The following is a 27,889-nucleotide window of genomic DNA, read 5'->3' as shown; positions in this document are numbered from 1 at the left end:
TAAAATCTTATTTTAGTGGTATAAGATTTGGAAAAGTTCGTAGTAAGTGTGGGAATAATGGATAAAAATATCTAAAAAAATGTAAAAAAAAGAAAAGAAAAATATATTTAAAAAGTTCTCAGTTTCGAGACTCGAACTGAAGACCAGCAAAACTAGATGGCTCGTGCTGCCGATCTGGCCACGAAGCTTCGTACCCGCAGCGCGTCTGAATGGTCTAAGACTCTCATTATGATTATCCATTAAAAGTTTTAACGTGGTGTCATTCTGGTCTAAAAGCACAATGTTTTGAATGGGAATGAATTCTGCGCATGTGCGTGAACTCGACTCTTAAAATTTCTCTTGAATATAGAAATATTTTGACATAAAATTTTATTTTAGTAGTATAAGATTTCGAAAAGTTCGTAGTAAGTGTGGGATTAAAGGATAAAAATATATAAAAAAATTGTAAAAAAAAAGAAAAGAAAAATATATTCAAAAAGTTCTCAGTTTCGAGACTGGAACTGAAGACCAGCAAATCTAGATGGCTCGCGCTGCCGATCTGGCCACGAAGCGTCGTACCCGCACCGCGTCTGAATGGTCTAAGACTCACATTATGATTATCCACTAAAACTTTTAACGTGGTATCATTCTGGTCTAAAAGCACAATTTTTTGAATAGGAATGAATTCTGCGCATGTGCGTGAACTCGACTTCTAATATTTATCTTGAATATAGAAATATTTTGACATAAAATTTTATTTTACTAGTATAAGATTTGGAAAGGTTCGTAGTAAGTGTGGGAATAAAGGATAAAAATATCTAAAAAAAATGTAAAAAAAAGAAAAGAAAAATATATTTAAAAAGTTCTCATTTTCGAGACTCGAACTGAAGACCAGCAAAACTAGATGGCTCGTGCTGCCGATCTGGCCACGAAGCTTCGTACCCGCAGCGCGTCTGAATGGTCTAAGACTCTCATTATGATTATCCACTAAAGTTTTAACGTGGTGTCATTCTGGTCTAAAAGCACAATGTTTTGAATAGGAATGAATTCTGCGCATGTGCGTGAACTCGACTCCTAAAATTTCTCTTGAATATAGAAATATTTTGACATAAAATCTTATTTTAGTGGTATAAGATTTGGAAAAGTTCGTAGTAAGTGTGGGAATAAAGGATAAAAATATCTAAAAAAATGTAAAAAAAAGAAAAGAAAAATATTTTTAAAAAGTTCTCAGTTTCGAGACTCGACCTGAAGACCAGCAAAACTAGATGGCTCGTGCTGCCGATCTGGCCACGAAGCTTCGTACTCTCAGCGCGTCTGAATTATCTAAGACTCTCATTATGATTATCCACTAAAAGTTTTAACGTTGTGTCATTCTGGTCTAAAAGCACAATGTTTTGAATAGGAATGAATTCTGCGCATGTGCGTGAACTCGACTCCTAAAATTTCTCTTGAATATAGAAATATTTTGACATAAAATTTTATTTTAGTAGTATAAGATTTCGAAAAGTTCGTAGTAAGTGTGGGAATAAAGGATAAAAATATAAAAAAAATGTAAAAAAAAGAAAAGAAAAATATATTTAAAAAAGTTCTCATTTTCGAGACTCGAACTGAAGACCAGCAAAACTAGATGGCTAGTGCTGCCGATCTGGCCACGAAGCTTCGTACCCGCAGCGCGTCTGAATGGTCTAAGACTCTCATTATGATTATCCACTAAAGTTTTAACGTGGTGTCATTCTGGTCTAAAAGCACAATGTTTTGAATAGTAATGAATTCTGCGCATGTGCGTGAACTCGACTCCTAAAATTTCTCTTGAATATAGAAATATTTTGACATAAAATTTTATTTTAGTAGTATAAGATTTGGAAAAGTTCGTAGTAAGTGTGGGAATAAAGGATAAATAATATAAAAAAAAATGTAAAAAAAAGAAAAGAAAAATATATTTAAAAAGTTCTCATTTTCGAGACTCGAACTGAAGACCAGCAAAACTAGATGGCTAGTGCTGCCGATCTGGCCACGAAGCTTCGTACCCGCAGCGCGTCTGAATGGTCTAAGACTCTCATTATGATTATCCACTAAAGTTTTAACGTGGTGTCATTCTGGTCTAAAAGCACAATGTTTTGAATAGGAATGAATTCTGCGCATGTGCGTGAACTCGACTCCTAAAATTTCTCTTGAATTTAGAAATATTTTGACATAAAATCTTATTTTAGTAGTATAAGATTTGGAAAAGTTCGTAGTAAGTGTGGGAATAAAGGATAAAAATATCTAAAAAAAATGAAAAGAAAAATATATTGAAAAAGTTCTTAGTTTCGAGACTCGAACTGAAGACCAGCAAAACTAGGTGGCGTGTGCTGCCGATCTGGCCACGAAGCTTCGTACTCGCAGCGCGTCTGAATGGTCTAAGACTCTCATTATGATTATCCACTAAAAGTTTTAACGTGGTGTCATTCTGGTCTAAAAGCACAATGTTTTGAATAGGAATGAAGTCTGCGCATGTGCGTGAACTCGACTCCTAAAATTTCTCTTGAATATAGAAATATTTTGACATAAAATTTTATTTTAGTAGTATAAGATTTGGAAATTTCGTAGTAAGTGTGGGAATAAAGGATAAAAATATCTAAAAAATATGTAAAAAAAAAAAAGAAAAATATATTTAAAAAGTTCTCAGTTTCGAGACTCGAACTGAAGACCAGCAAAACTAGATGGCTCGTGCTGCCGATCTGGCCACGAAGCTTCGTACCCGCAGCGCGTCTGAATGGTCTAAGACTCTCATTATGATTATCCACTAAAAGTTTTAACGTGGTGTCATTCTGGTCTAAAAGCACAATGTTTTGAATAGGAATGAATTCTGCGCATGTGCGTGAACTCGACTTCTAAAATTTCTCTTGAATATAGAAATATTTTGACATAAAATTTTATTTTAGTAGTATAAGATTTGGAAAAGTTCGTAGTAAGTGTGGGATTAAAGGATAAAGATATCTAAAAAAATGTAAAAAAAAGAAAAGAAAAATATATTTAAAAAGTTCTAAGTTTCGAGACTCGAACTGAACACCAGCAAAACTAGATGGCTCGTGCTGCAGATCTGGCCACGAAGCTCCGTACTCGCAGTTGGTCTGAATTATCTAAGACTCTCATTATGATTATCCACTAAAAGTTTTAACGTGGTGTCATTCTGGTCTAAAAGCACAATGTTTGAATAGGAATGAATTCTGCGCATATGCGTGAACTCAACTCCTAAAATTTCCCTTGAATATAGAAATATTTTGACATAAAATTTTATTTTACTAGTATAAGGTTTTTAAAAGTTCGTAGTAAGTGTGGGAATAAAGGATAAAAATATCTAAAAAAAATGTTAAAAAAAAGGAAAGAAAAATATATTGAAAAAGTTCTCAGTTTCGAGACTCGAACTGAGGACCAGCAAAACTATATGGCTCGTGCTGCCGGTCTGGCCACGAAGCATCTTACCCGCAGCGCGTCTGAATGGTCTAAGACTCTCATTATGATTATCCACTAAAAGTTTTAACGTGGTGTCATTCTGGTCTAAAAGCACAATGTTTTGAATAGGAATGAATTCTGCGCATGTGCGTGAACTCAACTCCTAAAATTTCTCTTCAATATAGAAATATTTTGACATAAAATTTTATTTTAGTAGTATAAGATTTGGAAAAGTTCGTAGTAAGTGTGGGATTAAAGGATAAAGATATCTAAAAAAATGTAAAAAAAAGAAAAGAAAAATATATTTAAAAAGTTCTAAGTTTCGAGACTCGAACTGAAGACCAACAAAACTAGATGGCTCGTGCTGCCGATCTGGCCACGAAGCTTGGTACCCGCAGCGCGTCTGAATGGTCTGAGACTCTCATTATGATTATCCACTAAAAGTTTTAACGTCGTGTCATTCTGGTCTAAAAGCACAATGTTTTGAATAGGAATGAATTCTGCGCATGAGCATGAACTCGACTCCTAAAATTTCTCTTGAATATAGAAATATTTTGACATAAAATTTTATTTTACTAGTATAAGATTTGGGAAAGTTCGTAGTAAGTGTGGGATTAAAGGATAAAGATATCTAAAAAAAATGTAAAAAAAAGAAAAGAAAAATATATTTAAAAAGTTCTCAGTTTCGGGACTCGAACTGAAGACCAGCAAAACTAGATGGCTCGTGCTTCCGATCTGGCCCCGAAGCTTCGAACCCGCAGCGCGTCTGAATGGTCTAAGACTCTCATTATGATTATCCACTAAAAGTTTTAACGTGGTGTCATTCTGGTCTAAAAGCACAATGTTTGAATAGGAATGAATTCTGCGCATGTGCGTGAACTCAACTCCTAAAATTTCCCTTGAATATAGAAATATTTTGACATAAAATTTTATTTTAGTAGTATAAGATTTGGAAAAGTTCGTAGTAAGTGTGGGAATAAAGGATAAAAATATCTAAAAAAAATGAAAAGAAAAATATATTGAAAAAGTTCTCAGTTTCGAGACTCGAACTGAAGACCAGCAAAACTAGGTGGCTTGTGCTGCCGATCTGGCCACGAAGCTTCGTACTCGCAGCGCGTCTGAATGGTCTAAGACTCTCATTATGATTATCCACTAAAAGTTTTAACGTGGTGTCATTCTGGTCTAAAAGCACAATGTTTTGAATAGGAATGAAGTCTGCGCATGTGCGTGAACTCGACTCTTAAAATTTCTCTTGAATATAGAAATATTTTGACATAAAATTTTATTTTAGTAGTATAAGATTTGGAAAAGTTCGTAGTAAGTGTGGGAATAAAGGATAAAAATATCTAAAAAAAATGAAAAGAAAAATATATTGAAAAAGTTCTCAGTTTCGAGACTCGAACTGAAGACCAGCAAAACTAGGTGGCGTGTGCTGCCGATCTGGCCACGAAGCTTCGTACTCGCAGCGCGTCTGAATGGTCTAAGACTCTCATTATGATTATCCACTAAAAGTTTTAACGTGGTGTCATTCTGGTCTAAAAGCACAATGTTTGAATAGGAATGAATTCTGCGCATGTGCGTGAACTCAACTCCTAAAATTTCCCTTGAATATAGAAATATTTTGACATAAAATTTTATTTTACTAGTATAAGGTTTTTAAAAGTTCGTAGTAAGTGTGGGAATAAAGGATAAAAATATCTAAAAAAAATGTTAAAAAAAGGAAAGAAAAATATATTTAAAAAGTTCTCAGTTTCGAGACTCGAACTGAAGTCCAGCAAAACTAGATGGCTCGTGCTGCCGATCTGGCCACGAAGCTTCGTACCCGCAGCGCGTCTGAATGGTCTAAGACTCTCATTATGATTATCCACTAAAAGTTTTAACGTGGTGTCATTCTGGTCTAAAAGCACAATGTTTTGAATAGGAATGAATTCTGCGCATGTGCATGAACTCGACTCCTAAAATTTCTCTTGAATATAGAAATATTTTGACATAAAATTTTATTTTAGTAGTATAAGATTTGGAAAAGTTCGTAGTAAGTGTGGGATTAAAGGATAAAGATATCTAAAAAAATGTAAAAAAAAGAAAAGAAAAATATATTTAAAAAGTTCTAAGTTTCGAGACTCGAACTGAAGACCAGCAAAACTAGATGGCTCGTGCTGCAGATCTGGCCACGAAGCTCCGTACTCGCAGTTGGTCTGAATTATCTAAGACTCTCATTATGATTATCCACTAAAAGTTTTAACGTGGTGTCATTCTGGTCTAAAAGCACAATGTTTGAATAGGAATGAATTCTGCGCATATGCGTGAACTCAACTCCTAAAATTTCTCTTGAATATAGAAATATTTTGACATAAAATTTTATTTTAGTAGTATAAGATTTGGAAAAGTTCGTAGTAAGTGTGGGATTAAAGGATAAAGATATCTAAAAAAATGTAAAAAAAAGAAAAGAAAAATATATTTAAAAAGTTCTAAGTTTCGAGACTCGAACTGAAGACCAACAAAACTAGATGGCTCGTGCTTTCGATCTGGCCACGAAGCTTCGTACCCGCAGCGCGTCTGAATGGTCTAAGACTCTCATTATGATTATCCACTAAAAGTTTTAACGTGGTGTCATTCTGGTCTAAAAGCACAATGTTTTGAATAGGAATGAATTCTGCGCATGAGCATGAACTCGACTCCTAAAATTTCTCTTGAATATAGAAATATTTTGACATAAAATTTTATTTTACTAGTATAAGATTTGGGAAAGTTCGTAGTAAGTGTGGGATTAAAGGATAAAGATATCTAAAAAAAATGTAAAAAAAAAGAAAAGAAAAATATATTTAAAAAGTTCTCAGTTTCGGGACTCGAACTGAAGACCAGCAAAACTAGATGGCTCGTGCTTCCGATCTGGCCCCGAAGCTTCGAACCCGCAGCGCGTCTGAATGGTCTAAGACTCTCATTATGATTATCCACTAAAAGTTTTAACGTGGTGTCATTCTGGTCTAAAAGCACAATGTTTTGAATAGGAATGAAGTCTGCGCATGTGCGTGAACTCGACTCTTAAAATTTCTCTTGAATATAGAAATATTTTGACATAAAATTTTATTTTAGTAGTATAAGATTTGGAAAAGTTCGTAGTAAGTGTGGGAATAAAGGATAAAAATATCTAAAAAAAATGAAAAGAAAAATATATTGAAAAAGTTCTCAGTTTCGAGACTCGAACTGAAGACCAGCAAAACTAGGTGGCGTGTGCTGCCGATCTGGCCACGAAGCTTCGTACTCGCAGCGCGTCTGAATGGTCTAAGACTCTCATTATGATTATCCACTAAAAGTTTTAACGTGGTGTCATTCTGGTCTAAAAGCACAATGTTTTGAATAGGAATGAAGTCTGCGCATGTGCGTGAACTCGACTCCTAAAATTTCTCTTGAATATAGAAATATTTTGACATAAAATTTTATTTTAGTAGTATAAGATTTGGAAATTTTGTAGTAAGTGTGGGAATAAAGGATAAAAATATCTAAAAAATATGTAAAAAAAAAAAAAAGAAAAATATATTTAAAAAGTTCTCAGTTTCGAGACTCGAACTGAAGACCAGCAAAACTAGATGGCTCGTGCTGCCGATCTGGCCACGAAGCTTCGTACCCGCAGCGCGTCTGAATGGTCTAAGACTCTCATTATGATTATCCACTAAAAGTTTTAACGTGGTGTCATTCTGGTCTAAAAGCACAATGTTTTGAATAGGAATGAATTCTGCGCATGTGCGTGAACTCGACTTCTAAAATTTCTCTTGAATATAGAAATATTTTGACATAAAATTTTATTTTAGTAGTATAAGATTTGGAAAAGTTCGTAGTAAGTGTGGGATTAAAGGATAAAGATATCTAAAAAAATGTAAAAAAAAGAAAAGAAAAATATATTTAAAAAGTTCTAAGTTTCGAGACTCGAACTGAAGACCAGCAAAACTAGATGGCTCGTGCTGCAGATCTGGCCACGAAGCTCCGTACTCGCAGTTGGTCTGAATTATCTAAGACTCTCATTATGATTATCCACTAAAAGTTTTAACGTGGTGTCATTCTGGTCTAAAAGCACAATGTTTGAATAGGAATGAATTCTGCGCATATGCGTGAACTCAACTCCTAAAATTTCCCTTGAATATAGAAATATTTTGACATAAAATTTTATTTTACTAGTATAAGGTTTTTAAAAGTTCGTAGTAAGTGTGGGAATAAAGGATAAAAATATCTAAAAAAAATGTTAAAAAAAGGAAAGAAAAATATATTGAAAAAGTTCTCAGTTTCGAGACTCGAACTGAGGACCAGCAAAACTATATGGCTCGTGCTGCCGGTCTGGCCACGAAGCATCTTACCCGCAGCGCGTCTCAATGGTCTAAGACTCTCATTATGATTATCCACTAAAAGTTTTAACGTGGTGTCATTCTGGTCTAAAAGCACAATGTTTTGAATAGGAATGAATTCTGCGCATGAGCATGAACTCGACTCCTAAAATTTCTCTTGAATATAGAAATATTTTGACATAAAATTTTATTTTACTAGTATAAGATTTGGGAAAGTTCGTAGTAAGTGTGGGATTAAAGGATAAAGATATCTAAAAAAAATGTAAAAAAAAGAAAAGAAAAATATATTTAAAAAGTTCTCAGTTTCGGGACTCGAACTGAAGACCAGCAAAACTAGATGGCTCGTGCTTCCGATCTGGCCCCGAAGCTTCGAACCCGCAGAGCGTCTGAATGGTCTAAGACTCTCATTATGATTATCCACTAAAAGTTTTAACGTGGTGTCATTCTGGTCTAAAAGCACAATGTTTGAATAGGAATGAATTCTGCGCATGTGCGTGAACTCAACTCCTAAAATTTCCCTTGAATATAGAAATATTTTGACATAAAATTTTATTTTACTAGTATAAGGTTTTTAAAAGTTCGTAGTAAGTGTGGGAATAAAGGATAAAAATATCTAAAAAAAATGTTAAAAAAAGGAAAGAAAAATATATTGAAAAAGTTCTTAGTTTCGAGACTCGAACTGAAGACCAGCAAAAATAGATAACTCGTGCTGCCGATTTGGCCACGAAGCTTCGTACCCGCAGCACGTCTGAATGGTCTAAGACTCTCATTATGATTATCCACTAAAAGTTTTAACGTGGTGTCATTCTGGTCTAAAATCACAATGTTTTGAATAGGAATGAATTCTGCGCATGTGCGTGAACTCGACTCTTAAAATTTCTCTTGAACATAGAAATATTTTGACATAAAATTTTATTTTAGTAGTATAAAATTTGGAAAAGTTCGTAGTAAGTGTGGGAATAAAGGATAAAAATATCTAAAAAAAATGAAAAGAAAAATATATTGAAAAAGTTCTCAGTTTCGAGACTCGATCTGAAGACCAGCAAAACTAGGTGGCTTGTGCTGCCGATCTGGCCACGAAGCTTCGTACTCGCAGCGCGTCTGAATGGTCTAAGACTCTCATTATGATTATCCACTAAAAGTTTTAACGTGGTGTCATTCTGGTCTAAAAGCACAATGTTTTGAATAGGAATGAAGTCTGCGCATGTGCGTGAACTCGACTCCTAAAATTTCTCTTGAATATAGAAATATTTTGACATAAAATTTTATTTTAGTAGTATAAGATTTGGAAACGTTCGTAGTAAGTGTGGGATTAAAGGATAAAGATATCTAAAAAAAATGTAAAAAAAAGAAAAGAAAAATATATTTAAAAAGTTCTCAGTTTCGAGACTCGAACTGAAGACCAGCAAAACTAGATGGCTCGTGCTTCCGATCTGGCCCCGAAGCTTCGTACCCGCAGCGCGTCTGAATGGTCTAAGACTCTCATTATGATTATCCACTAAAAGTTTTAACGTGGTGTCATTCTCGTCTAAAAGCACAATGTTTTGAATAGGAATGAATTCTGCGCATGTGCGTGAACTCAACTCCTAAAATTTCTCTTGAATATAGATATATTTTGACATAAAATTTTATTTTAGTAGTATAAGATTTGGAAAAGTTCGTAGTAAGTGTGGGAATAAAGGATAAAAATATCTAAAAAAAATGAAAATAAAAATATATTGAAAAAGTTCTCAGTTTCGAGACTCGAACTGAAGACCAGCAAAACTATATGGCTCGTGCTGCCGGTCTGGCCACGGAGCATCTTACCCCCAGCGCGTCTGAATGGTCTAAGACTCTCATTATGATTATCCACTAAAAGTTTTAACGTGGTGTCATTCTGGTCTAAAAGCACAATGTTTTGAATAGGAATGAATTCTGCGCATGTGCGTGAACTCACCTCCTAAAATTTCTCTTGAATATAGAAATATTTTAACATAAAATTTTATTTTAGTAGTATAAGATTTGGAAAAGTTCGTAGTAAGTGTGGGAATAAAGGATAAAAATATCTAAAAAAACGTAAAAAAAAGAAAAGAAAAATATATTGAAAAAGTTCTCAGTTTCGAGACTCGAACTGAAGACCAGCAAAACTAGATTTCTCGTGCTGCCGATCTGGCCACGAAGCTTCCTACTCGCAGCGCGTCTGAATTGTCTAAGACTCTCATTATGATTATCCACTAAAAGTTTTAACGTGGAGTCATTCTGGTCTAAAAGCACAATGTTTGAATAGGAATGAATTCTGCGCATGTGCGTGAACTCAACTCCTAAAATTTCTCTTGAATATAGAAATATTTTGACATAAAATTTTATTTTACTAGTATAAGGTTTTTAAAAGTTCGTAGTAAGTGTGGGAATAAAGGATAAAAATATCTAAAAAAAATGTTAAAAAAAGGAAAGAAAAATATATTTAAAAAGTTCTCAGTTTCGAGACTCGAACTGAAGACCAGCAAAACTAGATGGCTCGTGCTGCCGATCTGGCCACGAAGCTTCGTACCCGCAGCACGTCTGAATGGTCTAAGACTCTCATTATGATTATACACTAAAAGTTTTAACGTGGTGTTTTTCTGGTCTAAAGGCACAATGTTTTGAATAGGAATGAATTCTGCGCATGTGCGTGAACTCGACTCCTAACATTTATCTTGAATATAGAAATATTTTGACATAAAATTTTATTTTACTAGTATAAGATTTGGAAAAGTTCGTAGTAAGTGTGGGAATAAAGAATAAAAATATCTAAAAAAAATGTAAAAAAAAAAGAAAAATATATTGAAAAAGTTCTCAGTTTCGAGACTCGAACAGGAGACCAGCAAAACTACATGGCTCGTGCTGCCGATCTGGCCACGAAGCTTCGTACCCGCAGCGCGTCTGAATGGTCTAAGACTCTCATTATGATTATAAACTAAAAGTTTTAACGTGGTGTCATTCTGGTCTAAAAGCACAATGTTTTGAATAGGAATGAATTCTGCGCATGTGCGTGAACTCGACTCCTAACATTTATCTTGAATATAGAAATATTTTGACATAAAATTTTATTTTACTAGTATAAGATTTGGAAAAGTTCGTAGTAAGTGTGGGAATAAAGGATAAAAATATATAAAAAAAAATGTAAAAAAAAAAAAAAAAGAAAAGAAAAATATATTGAAAAAGTTCTCAGTTTCGAGACTCGAACTGAAGACCAGCAAAAATAGATGGCTCGTGTTCCAATCTGGCCACGAAGCTTCGTACTCTCAGCACGTCTGAATGGTCTAAGACTCTCATTATGATTATCCACTAAAAGTTTTAACGTGGTGTCAATCTGGTCTAAAAGCACAATGTTTTGAATAGGAATGAATTCTGCGCATGTGCGTGAACTCGACTCCTAAAATTTCTCTTAAATATAAAATTATTTTGACATAAAATTTTATTTTAGTAGTATAAGATTTGGAAAAGTTCGTAGTAAGTGTGGGAATAAAGGATAAAAATATCTAAAAAAAATGTGAAAAAAAGAAAAGAAAAATATATTTAAAAAGTTCTCAGTTTTGAAACTCGAACTGAAGACCAGCAAAACTAGATGGCTCGTGCTGCCGATCTGGCCACGAAGCTTCGTACCCGCAGCGCGTCTGAATGGTCTAAGACTCTCATTATGATTATCCCCTAAAAGTTTTAACGTGGTGTCATTCTGGTCTAAAAGCACAATGTTTTGAATAGGAATGAATTCTGCGCATGTGCGTGAACTCGACTCCTAAAATTTCTCTTAAATATAAAATTATTTTGACATAAAATTTTATTTTAGTAGTATAAGATTTGGAAAAGTTCGTAGTAAGTGTGGGAATAAAGGATAAAAATATCTAAAAAAAATGTGAAAAAAAGAAAAGAAAAATATATTTAAAAAGTTCTCAGTTTTGAAACTCGAACTGAAGACCAGCAAAACTAGATGGCTCGTGCTGCCGATCTGGCCACGAAGCTTCGTACCCGCAGCGCGTCTGAATGGTCTAAGACTCTCATTATGATTATCTACTAAAAGTTTTAACGTGGTGTCAATCTGGTCTAAAAGCACAATGTTTTGAATAGGAATGAATTCTGCGCATGTGCGTGATTAAAGGATAAAAATACCTAAAAAAAAAATTTAAAAAAAAGAAAAGAAAAATATATTTAAAAAGTTCTCAGTTTCGAGACTCGAACTGAAGACCAGCAAAACTAGACGGCTCGTTCTGCCGATCTGGCCACGAAGCATCGTACCCGCAGCGCGTCTGAATGGTATAAGACTCTCATTATGATTATCCACTAAAAGTTTTAACGTAGTGTCATTCTGGTCTAAAAGCACAATGTTTTGAATAGGAATGAATTCTGCGCATGTGCGTGAATTCGACTCCTAAAATTTCTCTTGAATATAGAAATATTTTGACATAAAATTTTATTTTAGTAGTATAAGATTTGGAAAAGTTCGTAGTAAGTGTGGGAATAAAGGATAAAAATATCTTAAAAAAATGTAAAAAAAAGAAAAGAAAAATATATTTAAAAAGTTATCAGTTTCGAGACTCGAACTGAAGACCACCAAAACTATATGGCTCGTGCTGCCGGTCTGGCCACGAAGCATCGTACCCGCAGCGCGTCTGAATGGTCTAAGACTCTCATTATGATTATCCACTAAAAGTATTAACGTGGTGTCATTCTGGTCTAAAAGCACAATGTTTTGAATAGGAATGAATTCTGCGCATGTGCGTGAAGTCGACTCCTAAAATTTCTCTTGAATACAGAAATATTTTGACATAAAATTTTATTTTAGTAGTATAAGATTTGGAAAAGTTCGTAGTAAGTGTGGGAATAAAGGATAAAAATATCTAAAAAAAACGTAAAAAAAAGAAAAGAAAAATATATTTAAAAAGTTCTCAGTTTCGAGACTCGAACTGAAGACCAGCAAAACTAGATGGCTCGTGCTGCCGATCTGGCCACGAAGCTTCGTACCCGCAGCGCGTCTGAATGGTCTAAGACTCTCTTTATGATTATCCCCTAAAAGTTTTAACGTGGTGTCATTCTGGTCTAAAAGCACAATGTTTTGAATAGGAATGAATTCTGCGCATGTGCGTGAACTCGACTCCTAAAATTTCTCTTGAATATAGAAATATTTTGACATAAAATTTTATTTTAGTAGTATAAGATTTGGAAAAGTTCGTAGTAAGTGTGGGAATAAAGGATAAAAATATATAAAAAAATTTAAAAAAAAGAAAAGAAAAATATATTTAAAAAGTTCTCAGTTTCGAGACTCGAACTGAAGACCAGTAAAACTAGATGGCTCGTGCTGCCGATCTGGCCACGAAGCTTCGTACCCGCAGCGCGTCTGAATGGTCTAAGACTCTCATTATGATTATCCACTAAAAGTTTTAACGTGGTGTCAATCTGGTCTAAAAGCACAATATTTTGTATAGGAATGAATTCTGCGCATGTGCGTGAAGTCGACTCCTAAAATTTCTCTTGAATATAGAAATATTTTGACATAAAATTTTATTTTAGTAGTATAAGATTTGGAAAAGTTCGTAGTAAGTGTGGGAATAAAGGATAAAAATATCTAAAAAAAACGTAAAAAAAAGAAAAGAAAAATATATTTAAAAAGTTCTCAGTTTTGAGACTCGAACTGAAGACCATCAAAACTAGATGGCTCGTGCTGCCGATCTATCCACGAAGCTTCGTACCCGCAGCGCGTCTGAATGGTCTAAGACTCTCATTATGATTATCCACTAAAAGTTTTACCGTGGTGCCATTCTGGTCTAAAAGCACAATGTTTTGAATAGGAATGAATTCTGCGCATGTGCGTGAACTCGACTCCTAAAATTTCTCTTGAATATAGAAATATTTTGACATAAAATTTTATTTTAGTAGTATAAGATTTGGAAAAGTTCGTAGTAAGTGTCTGAATAAAGGATAAAAATATCTAAAAAAAAACGTAAAAAAAAGAAAAGAAAAATATATTTAAAAAGTTCTCAGTTTCGGGACTCGAACTGAAGACCAGCAAAACTAGATGGCTCGTGCTGCCGATATGGCCACGATGCTTCGTACCCGCAGCGCGTCTGAATGGTCTAAGACTCTCATTATGATTATCCACTAAAAGTTTTAACGTGGTGTCAATCTGGTCTAAAAGCACAATATTTTGTATAGGAATGAATTCTGCGCATGTGCGTGAACTCGACTCCTAAAATTTCTCTTGAATATAGAAATATTTTGACATAAAATTTTATTTTAGTAGTATAAGATTTGGAAAAGTTCGTAGTAAGTGTGGGAATAAAGGATAAAAATATCTTAGAAAAATGTAAAAAAAAGAAAAGAAAAATATATTTAAAAAGTTCTCTGTTTCGGGACTCGAACTGAAGACCAGCAAAACTAGATGGCTCGTGCTGCCGATATGGCCACGAAGCTTCGTACCCGCAGCGCGTCTGAATGGTCTAAGACTCTCATTATGATTATCCCCTAAAAGTTTTAACGTGGTGTCATTCTGGTCTAAAAGCACAATGTTTTGAATAGGAATGAATTCTGCGCATGTGCGTGAACTCGACTCCTAAAATTTCTCTTAAATATAAAATTATTTTGACAAAAAATTTTATTTTAGTAGTATAAGATTTGGAAAAGTTCGTAGTAAGTGTGGGAATAAAGGATAAAAATATCTAAAAAAAATGTGAAAAAAAGAAAAGAAAAATATATTTAAAAAGTTCTCAGTTTCGAGACTCGAACTGAAGACCAGCAAAACTAGATGGCTCGTGCTGCCGATCTGGCCACGAAGCTTCGTACCCGCAGCGCGTCTGAATGGTCTAAGACTCTCATTATGATTATCCCCTAAAAGTTTTAACGTGGTGTCATTCTGGTCTAAAAGCACAATGTTTTGAATAGGAATGAATTCTGCGCATGTGCGTGAACTCGACTCCTAAAATTTCTCTTAAATATAATATTATTTTGACATAAAATTTTATTTTAGTAGTATAAGATTTGGAAAAGTTCGTAGTAAGTGTGGGAATAAAGGATAAAAATATCTAAAAAAAATGTAAAAAAAAGAAAAGAAAAATATATTTAAAAAGTTCTCAGTTTTGAAACTCGAACTGAAGACCAGCAAAACTAGATGGCTCGTGCTGCCGATCTGGCCACGAAGCTTCGTACCCGCAGCGCGTCTGAATGGTCTAAGACTCTCATTATGATTATCCACTAAAAGTTTTAACGTGGTGTCATTCTGGTCTAAAAGCACAATGTTTTGAATAGGAATGAATTCTGCGCATGTGCGTGATTAAAGGATAAAAATACCTAAAAAAAATGTAAAAAAAAGAAAAGAAAAATATATTTAAAAAGTTCTCAGTTTCGAGACTCGAACTGAAGACCAGCAAAACTAGACGGCTCGTTCTGCCGATCTGGCCACGAAGCATCGTACCCGCAGCGCGTCTGAATGGTCTAAGACTCTCATTATGATTATCCACTAAAAGTATTAACGTGGTGTCATTCTGGTCTAAAGGCACAATGTTTTGAATAGGAATGAATTCTGCGCATGTGCGTGAAGTCGACTCCTAAAATTTCTCTTGAATATAGAAATATTTTGACATAAAATTTTATTTTAGTAGTATAAGATTTGGAAAAGTTCGTAGTAAGTGTGGGAATAAAGGATAAAAATATCTAAAAAAAACGTAAAAAAAAGAAAAGAAAAATATATTTAAAAAGTTCTCAGTTTTGAGACTCGAACTGAAGACCATCAAAACTAGATGGCTCGTGCTGCCGATCTATCCACGAAGCTTCGTACCCGCAGCGCGTCTGAATGGTCTAAGACTCTCATTATGATTATCCACTAAAAGTTTTACCGTGGTGCCATTCTGGTCTAAAAGCACAATGTTTTGAATAGGAATGAATTCTGCGCATGTGCGTGAACTCGACTCCTAAAATTTCTCTTGAATATAGAAATATTTTGACATAAAATTTTATTTTAGTAGTATAAGATTTGGAAAAGTTCGTAGTAAGTGTCTGAATAAAGGATAAAAATATCTAAAAAAAAACGTAAAAAAAAGAAAAGAAAAATATATTTAAAAAGTTCTCAGTTTCGGGACTCGAACTGAAGACCAGCAAAACTAGATGGCTCGTGCTGCCGATATGGCCACGATGCTTCGTACCCGCAGCGCGTCTGAATGGTCTAAGACTCTCATTATGATTATCCACTAAAAGTTTTAACGTGGTGTCAATCTGGTCTAAAAGCACAATATTTTGTATAGGAATGAATTCTGCGCATGTGCGTGAACTCGACTCCTAAAATTTCTCTTGAATATAGAAATATTTTGACATAAAATTTTATTTTAGTAGTATAAGATTTGGAAAAGTTCGTAGTAAGTGTGGGAATAAAGGATAAAAATATCTTAGAAAAATGTAAAAAAAAGAAAAGAAAAATATATTTAAAAAGTTCTCTGTTTCGGGACTCGAACTGAAGACCAGCAAAACTAGATGGCTCGTGCTGCCGATATGGCCACGAAGCTTCGTACCCGCAGCGCGTCTGAATGGTCTAAGACTCTCATTATGATTATCCCCTAAAAGTTTTAACGTGGTGTCATTCTGGTCTAAAAGCACAATGTTTTGAATAGGAATGAATTCTGCGCATGTGCGTGAACTCGACTCCTAAAATTTCTCTTAAATATAAAATTATTTTGACAAAAAATTTTATTTTAGTAGTATAAGATTTGGAAAAGTTCGTAGTAAGTGTGGGAATAAAGGATAAAAATATCTAAAAAAAATGTGAAAAAAAGAAAAGAAAAATATATTTAAAAAGTTCTCAGTTTCGAGACTCGAACTGAAGACCAGCAAAACTAGATGGCTCGTGCTGCCGATCTGGCCACGAAGCTTCGTACCCGCAGCGCGTCTGAATGGTCTAAGACTCTCATTATGATTATCCCCTAAAAGTTTTAACGTGGTGTCATTCTGGTCTAAAAGCACAATGTTTTGAATAGGAATGAATTCTGCGCATGTGCGTGAACTCGACTCCTAAAATTTCTCTTAAATATAATATTATTTTGACATAAAATTTTATTTTAGTAGTATAAGATTTGGAAAAGTTCGTAGTAAGTGTGGGAATAAAGGATAAAAATATCTAAAAAAAATGTAAAAAAAAGAAAAGAAAAATATATTTAAAAAGTTCTCAGTTTTGAAACTCGAACTGAAGACCAGCAAAACTAGATGGCTCGTGCTGCCGATCTGGCCACGAAGCTTCGTACCCGCAGCGCGTCTGAATGGTCTAAGACTCTCATTATGATTATCCACTAAAAGTTTTAACGTGGTGTCATTCTGGTCTAAAAGCACAATGTTTTGAATAGGAATGAATTCTGCGCATGTGCGTGATTAAAGGATAAAAATACCTAAAAAAAATGTAAAAAAAAGAAAAGAAAAATATATTTAAAAAGTTCTCAGTTTCGAGACTCGAACTGAAGACCAGCAAAACTAGACGGCTCGTTCTGCCGATCTGGCCACGAAGCATCGTACCCGCAGCGCGTCTGAATGGTCTAAGACTCTCATTATGATTATCCACTAAAAGTATTAACGTGGTGTCATTCTGGTCTAAAGGCACAATGTTTTGAATAGGAATGAATTCTGCGCATGTGCGTGAACTCGACTCCTAAAATTTCTCTTAAATATAAAATTATTTTGACATAAAATTTTATTTTAGTAGTATAAAATTTGGAAAAGTTCGTAGTAAGTGTGGGAATAAAGGATAAAAATATCTAAAAAAAAATGTAAAAAAAAAAGAAAAGAAAATATATTTAAAAAGTTCTCAGTTTTGAAACTCGAACTGAAGACCAGCAAAACTAGATGGCTCGTGCTGCCGATCTGGCCACGAAGCTTCGTACCCGCAGCGCGTCTGAATGGTCTAAGACTCTCATTACGATTATCCACTAAAAGTTTTAACGTGGTGTCATTCTGGTCTAAAAGCACAATGTTTTGAATAGGAATGAATTCTGCGCATGTGCGTGAACTCGACTCCTAAAATTTCTCTTGAATATAGAAATATTTTGACATAAAATTTTATTTTAGTAGTATAAGATTTGGAAAAGTTCGTAGTAAGTGTGGGAATAAAGGATAAAAATATCTTTAAAAAATGTAAAAAAAAGAAAAGAAAAATATATTTAAAAAGTTCTCAGTTTCGAGACTCGAACTGAAGACCACCAAAACTATATGGCTCGTGCTGCCGGTCTGGCCACGAAGCATCGTACCCGCAGCGCGTCTGAATGGTCTAAGACTCTCATTATGATTATCCACTAAAAGTTTTAACGTGGTGTAATTCTGGTCTAAAAGCACAATGTTTTGAATAGGAATGAATTCTGCGCATGTGCGTGAAGTCGACTCCTAAAATTTCTCTTGAATATAGAAATATTTTGACATAAAATTTTATTTTAGTAGTATAAGATTTGGAAAATTTCGTAGTAAGTGTGGGAATTAAAGGATAAAAATATCTTAGAAAAATGTAAAAAAAAGAAAAGAAAAATATATTTAAAAAGTTCTCAGTTTCGGGACTCGAACTGAAGACCACCAAAACTATATGGCTCGTGCTGCCGGTCTGGCCACGAAGCATCGTACCCGCAGCGCGTCTGAATGGTCTAAGACTCTCATTATGATTATCCACTAAAAGTATTAACGTGGTGTCATTCTGGTCTAAAAGCACAATGTTTTGAATAGGAATGAATTCTGCGCATGTGCGTGAACTCGACTCCTAAAATTTCTCTTAAATATAAAATTATTTTGACATAAAATTTTATTTTAGTAGTATAAGATTTGGAAAAGTTCGTAGTAAGTGTGGGAATAAAGGATAAAAATATCTAAAAAAAAATGTAAAAAAAAGAAAAGAAAATATATTTAAAAAGTTCTCAGTTTTGAAACTCGAACTGAAGACCAGCAAAACTAGATGGCTCGTGCTGCCGATCTGGCCACGAAGCTTCGTACCCGCAGCGCGTCTGAATGGTCTAAGACTCTCATTATGATTATCCACTAAAAGTTTTAACGTGGTGCCATTCTGGTCTAAAAGCACAATGTTTTGAATAGGAATGAATTCTGCGCATGTGCGTGAACTCGACTCCTAAAATTTCTCTTGAATATAGAAATATTTTGACATAAAATTTTATTTTAGTAGTATAAGATTTGGAAAAGTTGGTAGTAAGTGTGGGAATAAAGGATAAAAATATCTAAAAAAAATGTAAAAAAAAGAAAAGAAAAATATATTTAAAAAGTTCTCAGTTTCGAGACTCGAACTGAAGACCACCAAAACTATATGGCTCGTGCTGCCGGTCTGGCCACGAAGCATCGTACCCGCAGCGCGTCTGAATGGTCTAAGACTCTCATTATGATTATCCACTAAAAGTTTTAACGTGGTGTAATTCTGGTCTAAAAGCACAATGTTTTGAATAGGAATGAATTCTGCGCATGTGCGTGAAGTCGACTCCTAAAATTTCTCTTGAATATAGAAATATTTTGACATAAAATTTTATTTTAGTAGTATAAGATTTGGAAAATTTCGTAGTAAGTGTGGGAATTAAAGGATAAAAATATCTTAGAAAAATGTAAAAAAAAGAAAAGAAAAATATATTTAAAAAGTTCTCTGTTTCGGGACTCGAACTGAAGACCAGCAAAACTAGATGGCTCGTGCTGCCGATATGGCCACGAAGCTTCGTACCCGCAGCGCGTCTGAATGGTCTAAGACTCTCATTATGATTATCCACTAAAAGTTTTAACGTGGTGTCATTCTGGTCTAAAAGCACAATGTTTTGAATAGGAATGAATTCTGCGCATGTGCGTGAACTCGACTCCTAAAATTTCTCTTGAATATAGAAATATTTTGACATAAAATTTTATTTTAGTAGTATAAGATTTGGAAAAGTTCGTAGTAAGTGTGGGAATAAAGGATAAAAATATCTTTAAAAAATGTAAAAAAAAGAAAAGAAAAATATATTTAAAAAGTTCTCAGTTTCGAGACTCGAACTGAAGACCAGCAAAACTAGATGGCTCGTGCTGCCGATCTGGCCACGAAGCTTCGTACACGCAGCGCGTCTGAATGGTCTAAGACTCTCATTATGATTATCCACTAAAAGTTTTAACGTGGTGTCATTCTGGTCTAAAAGCACAATGTTTTGTATAGGAATGAATTCTGCGCATGTGCGTGAAGTCGACTCCTAAAATTTCTCTTGAATATAGAAATATTTTGACAAAAAATTTTATTTTAGTAGTATAAGATTTGGAAAAGTTCGTAGTAAGTGTGGGAATAAAGGATAAAAATATCTAAAAAAACGTAAAAAAAAGAAAAGAAAAATATATTTAAAAAGTTCTCAGTTTTGAGACTCGAACTGAAGACCAGCAAAACTAGATGGCTCGTGCTGCCGATCTGGCCACGAAGCTTCGTACCCGCAGCGCGTCTGAATGGCCTAAGACTCTCATTACGATTATCCACTAAAAGTTTTAACGTGGTGTCATTCTGGTCTAAAAGCACAATGTTTTGAATAGGAATGAATTCTGCGCATGTGCGTGAACTCGACTCCTAAAATTTCTCTTGAATATAGAAATATTTTGACATAAAATTTTATTTTAGTAGTATAAGATTTGGAAAAGTTCGTAGTAAGTGTGGGAATAAAGGATAAAAATATCTAAAAAAAACGTAAAAAAAAGAAAATAAAAATATATTTAAAAAGTTCTCAGTTTTGAGACTCGAACTGAAGACCAGCAAAACTAGATGGCTCGTGCTGCCGATCTATCCACGAAGCTTCGTGCCCGCAGCGCGTCTGAATGGTCTAAGACTCTCATTATGATTATCCACTAAAAGTTTTAACGTGGTGCCATTCTGGTCTAAAAGCACAATGTTTTGAATAGGAATGAATTCTGCGCATGTGCGTGAAGTCGACTCCTAAAATTTCTCTTGAATATAGAAATATTTTGACATAAAATTTTATTTTAGTAGTATAAGATTTGGAAAAGTTCGTAGTAAGTGTGGGAATAAAGGATAAAAATATCTAAAAAAAACGTAAAAAAATGAAAAGAAAAATATATTTAAAAAGTTCTCAGTTTCGGGACTCGAACTGAAGACCAGCAAAACTAGATGGCTCGTGCTGTCGATATGGCCACGATGCTTCGTACCCGCAGTGCGTCTGAATGGTCTAAGACTCTCATTATGATTATCCACTAAAAGTTTTAACGTGGTGTCATTCTGGTCTAAAAGCACAATGTTTTGAATAGGAATGAATTCTGCGCATGTGCGTGAACTCGACTCCTAAAATTTCTCTTGAATATAGAAATATTTTGACATAAAATTTTATTTTAGTAGTATAAGATTTGGAAAAGTTCGTAGTAAGTGTGGGAATAAAGGATAAAAATATATAAAAAAATTTAAAAAAAAGAAAAGAAAAATATATTGAAAAAGTTCTCAGTTTCGAGACTCGAACTGGAGACCAGCAAAACTAGAATTCTCGTGCTGCCGATCTGGCCACGAAGCTTCGTACCCGCAGCGCGTCTGAATGGTCTAAGACTCTCATTACGATTATCCACTAAAAGTTTTAACGTGGTGTCATTCTGGTCTAAAAGCACAATGTTTTGAATAGGAATGAATTCTGCGCATGTGCGTGAACTCGACTCCTAAAATTTCTCTTGAATATAGAAATATTTTGACATAAAACTTTATTTTAGTAGTATAAGATTTGGAAAAGTTCGTAGTAAGTGTGGGAATAAAGGATAAAAATATCTTTAAAAAATGTAAAAAAAAGAAAAGAAAAATATATTTAAAAAGTTCTCAGTTTCGAGACTCGAACTGAAGACCAGCAAAACTAGATGGCTCGTGCTGCCGATTTGGCCACGAAGCTTCGTACCCGCAGCGCGTCTGAATGGTCTAAGACTCTCATTATGATTATCCACTAAAAGTTTTAACGTGGTGTCATTCTGGTCTAAAAGCACAATGTTTTGAATAGGAATGAATTCTGCGCATGTGCGTGAAGTCGACTCCTAAAATTTCTCTTGAATGTAGAAATATTTTGACACAAAATTTTATTTTAGTAGTATAAGATTTTGAAAAGTTCGTAGTAAGTGTGGGAATAAAGGATAAAAATATCTAAAAAAATGTAAAAAAAATAAAAGAAAAATATATTTAAAAAGTTCTCAGTTTGGAGACTCGAACTGACGACCAGCAAATTAGATGGCTCGTGCTGCCGATCTGGCCACGAAGCTTCCTACTCGCAGCGCGTCTGAATTGTCTAAGACTCTCATTATGATTATCCGCTAAAAGTTTTAACGTGGTGTCATTCTGGTCTAAAAGCACAATGTTTGAATAGGAATGAATTCTGCGCATGTGCGTGAACTCGACTCCTAAAATTTATCTTGAATATAGAAATATTTTGACATAAAATTTTATTTTAGTAGTATAAGATTTGGAAAAGTTCGTAGTAAGTGTGGGAATAAAGGATAAAAATATCTAAAAAAAACGTAAAAAAAAGAAAAGAAAAATATATTTAAAAAGTTCTCAGTTTCGGGACTCGAACTGAAGACCAGCAAAACTAGATGGCTCGTGCTGTCGATATGGCCACGATGCTTCGTACCCGCAGTGCGTCTGAATGGTCTAAGACTCTCATTATGATTATCCACTAAAAGTTTTAACGTGGTGTCATTCTGGTCTAAAAGCACAATGTTTTGAATAGGAATGAATTCTGCGCATGTGCGTGAACTCGACTCCTAAAATTTCTCTTGAATATAGAAATATTTTGACATAAAATTTTATTTTAGTAGTATAAGATTTGGAAAAGTTCGTAGTAAGTGTGGGAATAAAGGATAAAAATATATAAAAAAATTTAAAAAAAAGAAAAGAAAAATATATTGAAAAAGTTCTCAGTTTCGAAACTCGAACTGAAGACCAGCAAAACTAGATGGCTCGTGCTGCTGATCTGGCCACGAAGCTTCGTACCCGCAGCGCGTCTGAATGGTCTAAGACTCTCATTACGATTATCCACTAAAAGTTTTAACGTGGTGTCATTCTGGTCTAAAAGCACAATGTTTTGAATAGGAATGAATTCTGCGCATGTGCGTGAAGTCGACTCCTAAAATTTCTCTTGAATATAGAAATATTTTGACATAAAATTTTATTTTAGTAGTATAAGATTTGGAAAAGTTCGTAGTAAGTGTGGGAATAAAGGATAAAAATATATAAAAAAATTTAAAAAAAAGAAAAGAAAAATATATTTAAAAAGTTCTCAGTTTGGAGACTCGAACTGACGACCAGCAAATTAGATGGCTCGTGCTGCCGATCTGGCCACGAAGCTTCCTACTCGCAGCGCGTCTGAATTGTCTAAGACTCTCATTATGATTATCCACTAAAAGTTTTAACGTGGTGTCATTCTGGTCTAAAAGCACAATGTTTGAATAGGAATGAATTCTGCGCATGTGCGTGAACTCGACTCCTAAAATTTATCTTGAATATAGAAATATTTTGACATAAAATTTTATTTTAGTAGTATAAGATTTGGAAAAGTTCGTAGTAAGTGTGGGAATAAAGGATAAAAATATCTAAAAAAAACGTAAAAAAAAGAAAAGAAAAATATATTTAAAAAGTTCTCAGTTTTGAAACTCGAACTGAAGACCAGCAAAACTAGATGGCTCGTGCTGCCGATCTATCCACGAAGCTTCGTACCCGCAGCGCGTCTGAATGGTCTAAGACTCTCATTATGATTATCCACTAAAAGTTTTAACGTGGTGCCATTCTGGTCTAAAAGCACAATGTTTTGAATAGGAATGAATTCTGCGCATGTGCGTGAAGTCGACTCCTAAAATTTCTCTTGAATATAGAAATATTTTGACATAAAATTTTATTTTAGTAGTATAAGATTTGGAAAAGTTCGTAGTAAGTGTGGGAATAAAGGATAAAAATATCTTTAAAAAATGTAAAAAAAAGAAAAGAAAAATATATTTAAAAAGTTCTCAGTTTCGAGACTCGAACTGAAGACCAGCAAAACTAGATGGCTCGTGCTGCCGATCTAGCCACGAAGCTTCGTACCCGCAGCGCGTCTGAATGGTCTAAGACTCTCATTATGATTATCCACTAAAAGTTTTAACGTGGTGTCATTCTGGTCTAAAAGCACAATGTTTTGTATAGGAATGAATTCTGCGCATGTGCGTGAAGTCGACTCCTAAAATGTCTCTTGAATATAGAAATATTTTGACATAAAATTTTATTTTAGTAGTATAAGATTTGGAAAAGTTCGTAGTAAGTGTGGGAATAAAGGATAAAAATATCTAAAAAAAACGTAAAAAAAAGAAAAGAAAAATATATTTAAAAAGTTCTCAGTTTTGAGACTCGAACTGAAGACCAGCAAAACTAGATGGCTCGTGCTGCCGATCTGGCCACGAAGCTTCGTACCCGCAGCGCGTCTGAATGGTCTAAGACTCTCATTACGATTATCCACTAAAAGTTTTAACGTGGTGTCATTCTGGTCTAAAAGCACAATGTTTTGAATAGGACTGAATTCTGCGCATGTGCGTGAACTCGACTCCTAAAATTTCTCTTGAATATAGAAATATTTTGACATAAAATTTTATTTTAGTAGTATAAGATTTGGAAAAGTTCGTAGTAAGTGTGGGAATAAAGGATAAAAATATCTAAAAAAAACGTAAAAAAAAGAAAAGAAAAATATATTTAAAAAGTTCTCAGTTTTGAGACTCGAACTGAAGACCAGCAAAACTAGATGGCTCGTGCTGCCGATCTATCCACGAAGCTTCGTACCCGCAGCGCGTCTGAATGGTCTAAGACTCTCATTATGATTATCCACTAAAAGTTTTAACGTGGTGCCATTCTGGTCTAAAAGCACAATGTTTTGAATAGGAATGAATTCTGCGCATGTGCGTGAAGTCGACTCCTAAAATTTCTCTTGAATATAGAAATATTTTGACATAAAATTTTATTTTAGTAGTATAAGATTTGGAAAAGTTCGTAGTAAGTGTGGGAATAAAGGATAAAAATATCTAAAAAAAACGTAAAAAAAAGAAAAGAAAAATATATTTAAAAAGTTCTCAGTTTCGGGACTCGAACTGAAGACCAGCAAAACTAGATGGCTCGTGCTGTCGATATGGCCACGATGCTTCGTACCCGCAGTGCGTCTGAATGGTCTAAGACTCTCATTATGATTATCCACTAAAAGTTTTAACGTGGTGTCATTCTGGTCTAAAAGCACAATGTTTTGAATAGGAATGAATTCTGCGCATGTGCGTGAACTCGACTCCTAAAATTTCTCTTGAATATAGAAATATTTTGACATAAAATTTTATTTTAGTAGTATAAGATTTGGAAAAGTTCGTAGTAAGTGTGGGAATAAAGGATAAAAATATATAAAAAAATTTAAAAAAAAGAAAAGAAAAATATATTGAAAAAGTTCTCAGTTTCGAAACTCGAACTGAAGACCAGCAAAACTAGATGGCTCGTGCTGCTGATCTGGCCACGAAGCTTCGTACCCGCAGCGCGTCTGAATGGTCTAAGACTCTCATTACGATTATCCACTAAAAGTTTTAACGTGGTGTAATTCTGGTCTAAAAGCACAATGTTTTGAATAGGAATGAATTCTGCGCATGTGCGTGAAGTCGACTCCTAAAATTTCTCTTGAATATAGAAATATTTTGACATAAAATTTTATTTTAGTAGTATAAGATTTGGAAAAGTTCGTAGTAAGTGTGGGAATAAAGGATAAAAATATATAAAAAAATTTAAAAAAAAGAAAAGAAAAATATATTGAAAAAGTTCTCAGTTTCGAGACTCGAACTGGAGACCAGCAAAACTAGATGGCTCGTGCTGCCGATCTGGCCACGAAGCTTCGTACCCGCAGCGCGTCTGAATGGTCTAAGACTCTCATTACGATTATCCACTAAAAGTTTTAACGTGGTGTCATTCTGGTCTAAAAGCACAATGTTTTGAATAGGAATGAATTCTGCGCATGTGCGTGAACTCGACTCCTAAAATTTCTCTTGAATATAGAAATATTTTGACATAAAACTTTATTTTAGTAGTATAAGATTTGGAAAAGTTCGTAGTAAGTGTGGGAATAAAGGATAAAAATATCTTTAAAAAATGTAAAAAAAAGAAAAGAAAAATATATTTAAAAAGTTCTCAGTTTCGAGACTCGAACTGAAGACCAGCAAAACTAGATGGCTCGTGCTGCCGATTTGGCCACGAAGCTTCGTACCCGCAGCGCGTCTGAATGGTCTAAGACTCTCATTATGATTATCCACTAAAAGTTTTAACGTGGTGTCATTCTGGTCTAAAAGCACAATGTTTTGAATAGGAATGAATTCTGCGCATGTGCGTGAAGTCGACTCCTAAAATTTCTCTTGAATGTAGAAATATTTTGACACAAAATTTTATTTTAGTAGTATAAGATTTTGAAAAGTTCGTAGTAAGTGTGGGAATAAAAAATAAAAATATCTAAAAAAATGTAAAAAAAATAAAAGAAAAATATATTTAAAAAGTTCTCAGTTTGGAGACTCGAACTGACGACCAGCAAATTAGATGGCTCGTGCTGCCGATCTGGCCACGAAGCTTCCTACTCGCAGCGCGTCTGAATTGTCTAAGACTCTCATTATGATTATCCACTAAAAGTTTTAACGTGGTGTCATTCTGGTCTAAAAGCACAATGTTTGAATAGGAATGAATTCTGCGCATGTGCGTGAACTCAACTCCTAAAATTTCTCTTGAATGTAGAAATATTTTGACACAAAATTTTATTTTAGTAGTATAAGATTTGGAAAAGTTCGTAGTAAGTGTGGGAATAAAGGATAAAAATATCTAAAAAAAATGTAAAAAAAATAAAAGAAAAATATATTTAAAAAGTTCTCAGTTTGGAGACTTGAACTGAAGACCAGCAAAACTAGATGGCTCGTGCTGCCGATCTGGCCACGAAGCTTCGTACCCGCAGCGCGTATGAATGGTCTAAGACTCTCATTACGATTATCCACTAAAAGTTTTAACGTGGTGTCATTCTGGTCTAAAAGCACAATGTTTTGAATAGGAATGAATTCTGCGCATGTGCGTGAACTCGACTCCTAAAATTTATCTTGAATATAGAAATATTTTGACATAAAATTTTATTTTAGAAGTATAAGATTTGGAAAAGTTCGTAGTAAGTGTGGGAATAAAGGATAAAAATATCTTAAAAAAACGTAAAAAAAAGAAAAGAAAAATATATTTAAAAAGTTCTCAGTTTTGAGACTCGAACTGAAGACCAGCTAAACTAGATGGCTCGTGCTGCCGATCTATCCACGAAGCTTCGTACCCGCAGCGCGTCTGAATGGTCTAAGACTCTCATTATGATTATCCACTAAAAGTTTTAACGTGGTGCCATTCTGGTCTAAAAGCACAATGTTTTGAATAGGAATGAATTCTGCGCATGTGCGTGAAGTCGACTCCTAAAATTTCTCTTGAATATAGAAATATTTTGACATAAAATTTTATTTTAGTAGTATAAGATTTGGAAAAGTTCGTAGTAAGTGTGGGAATAAAGGATAAAAATATCTAAAAAAAACGTAAAAAAAAGAAAAGAAAAATATATTTAAAAAGTTCTCAGTTTCGGGACTCGAACTGAAGACCAGCAAAACTAGATGGCTCGTGCGGTCGATATGGCCACGATGCTTCGTACCGGCAGTGCGTCTGAATGGTCTAAGACTCTCATTATGATTATCCACTAAAAGTTTTAACGTGGTGTCATTCTGGTCTAAAAGCACAATGTTTTGAATAGGAATGAATTCTGCGCATGTGCGTGAACTCGACTCCTAAAATTTCTCTTGAATATAGAAATATTTTGACATAAAATTTTATTTTAGTAGTATAAGATTTGGAAAAGTTCGTAGTAAGTGTGGGAATAAAGGATAAAAATATATAAAAAAATTTAAAAAAAAGAAAAGAAAAATATATTGAAAAAGTTCTCAGTTTCGAAACTCGAACTGAAGACCAGCAAAACTAGATGGCTCGTGCTGCCGATCTGGCCACGAAGCTTCGTACCCGCAGCGCGTCTGAATGGTCTAAGACTCTCATTACGATTATCCACTAAAAGTTTTAACGTGGTGTCATTCTGGTCTAAAAGCACAATGTTTTGAATAGGAATGAATTCTGCGCATGT

The sequence above is a fragment of the Argiope bruennichi genome, chromosome 7 (assembly GCF_947563725.1).
Source record: "Argiope bruennichi chromosome 7, qqArgBrue1.1, whole genome shotgun sequence".
Lineage (NCBI taxonomy): Eukaryota > Metazoa > Arthropoda > Arachnida > Araneae > Araneidae > Argiope > Argiope bruennichi.
This window is presented reverse-complemented; position numbering follows the sequence as displayed.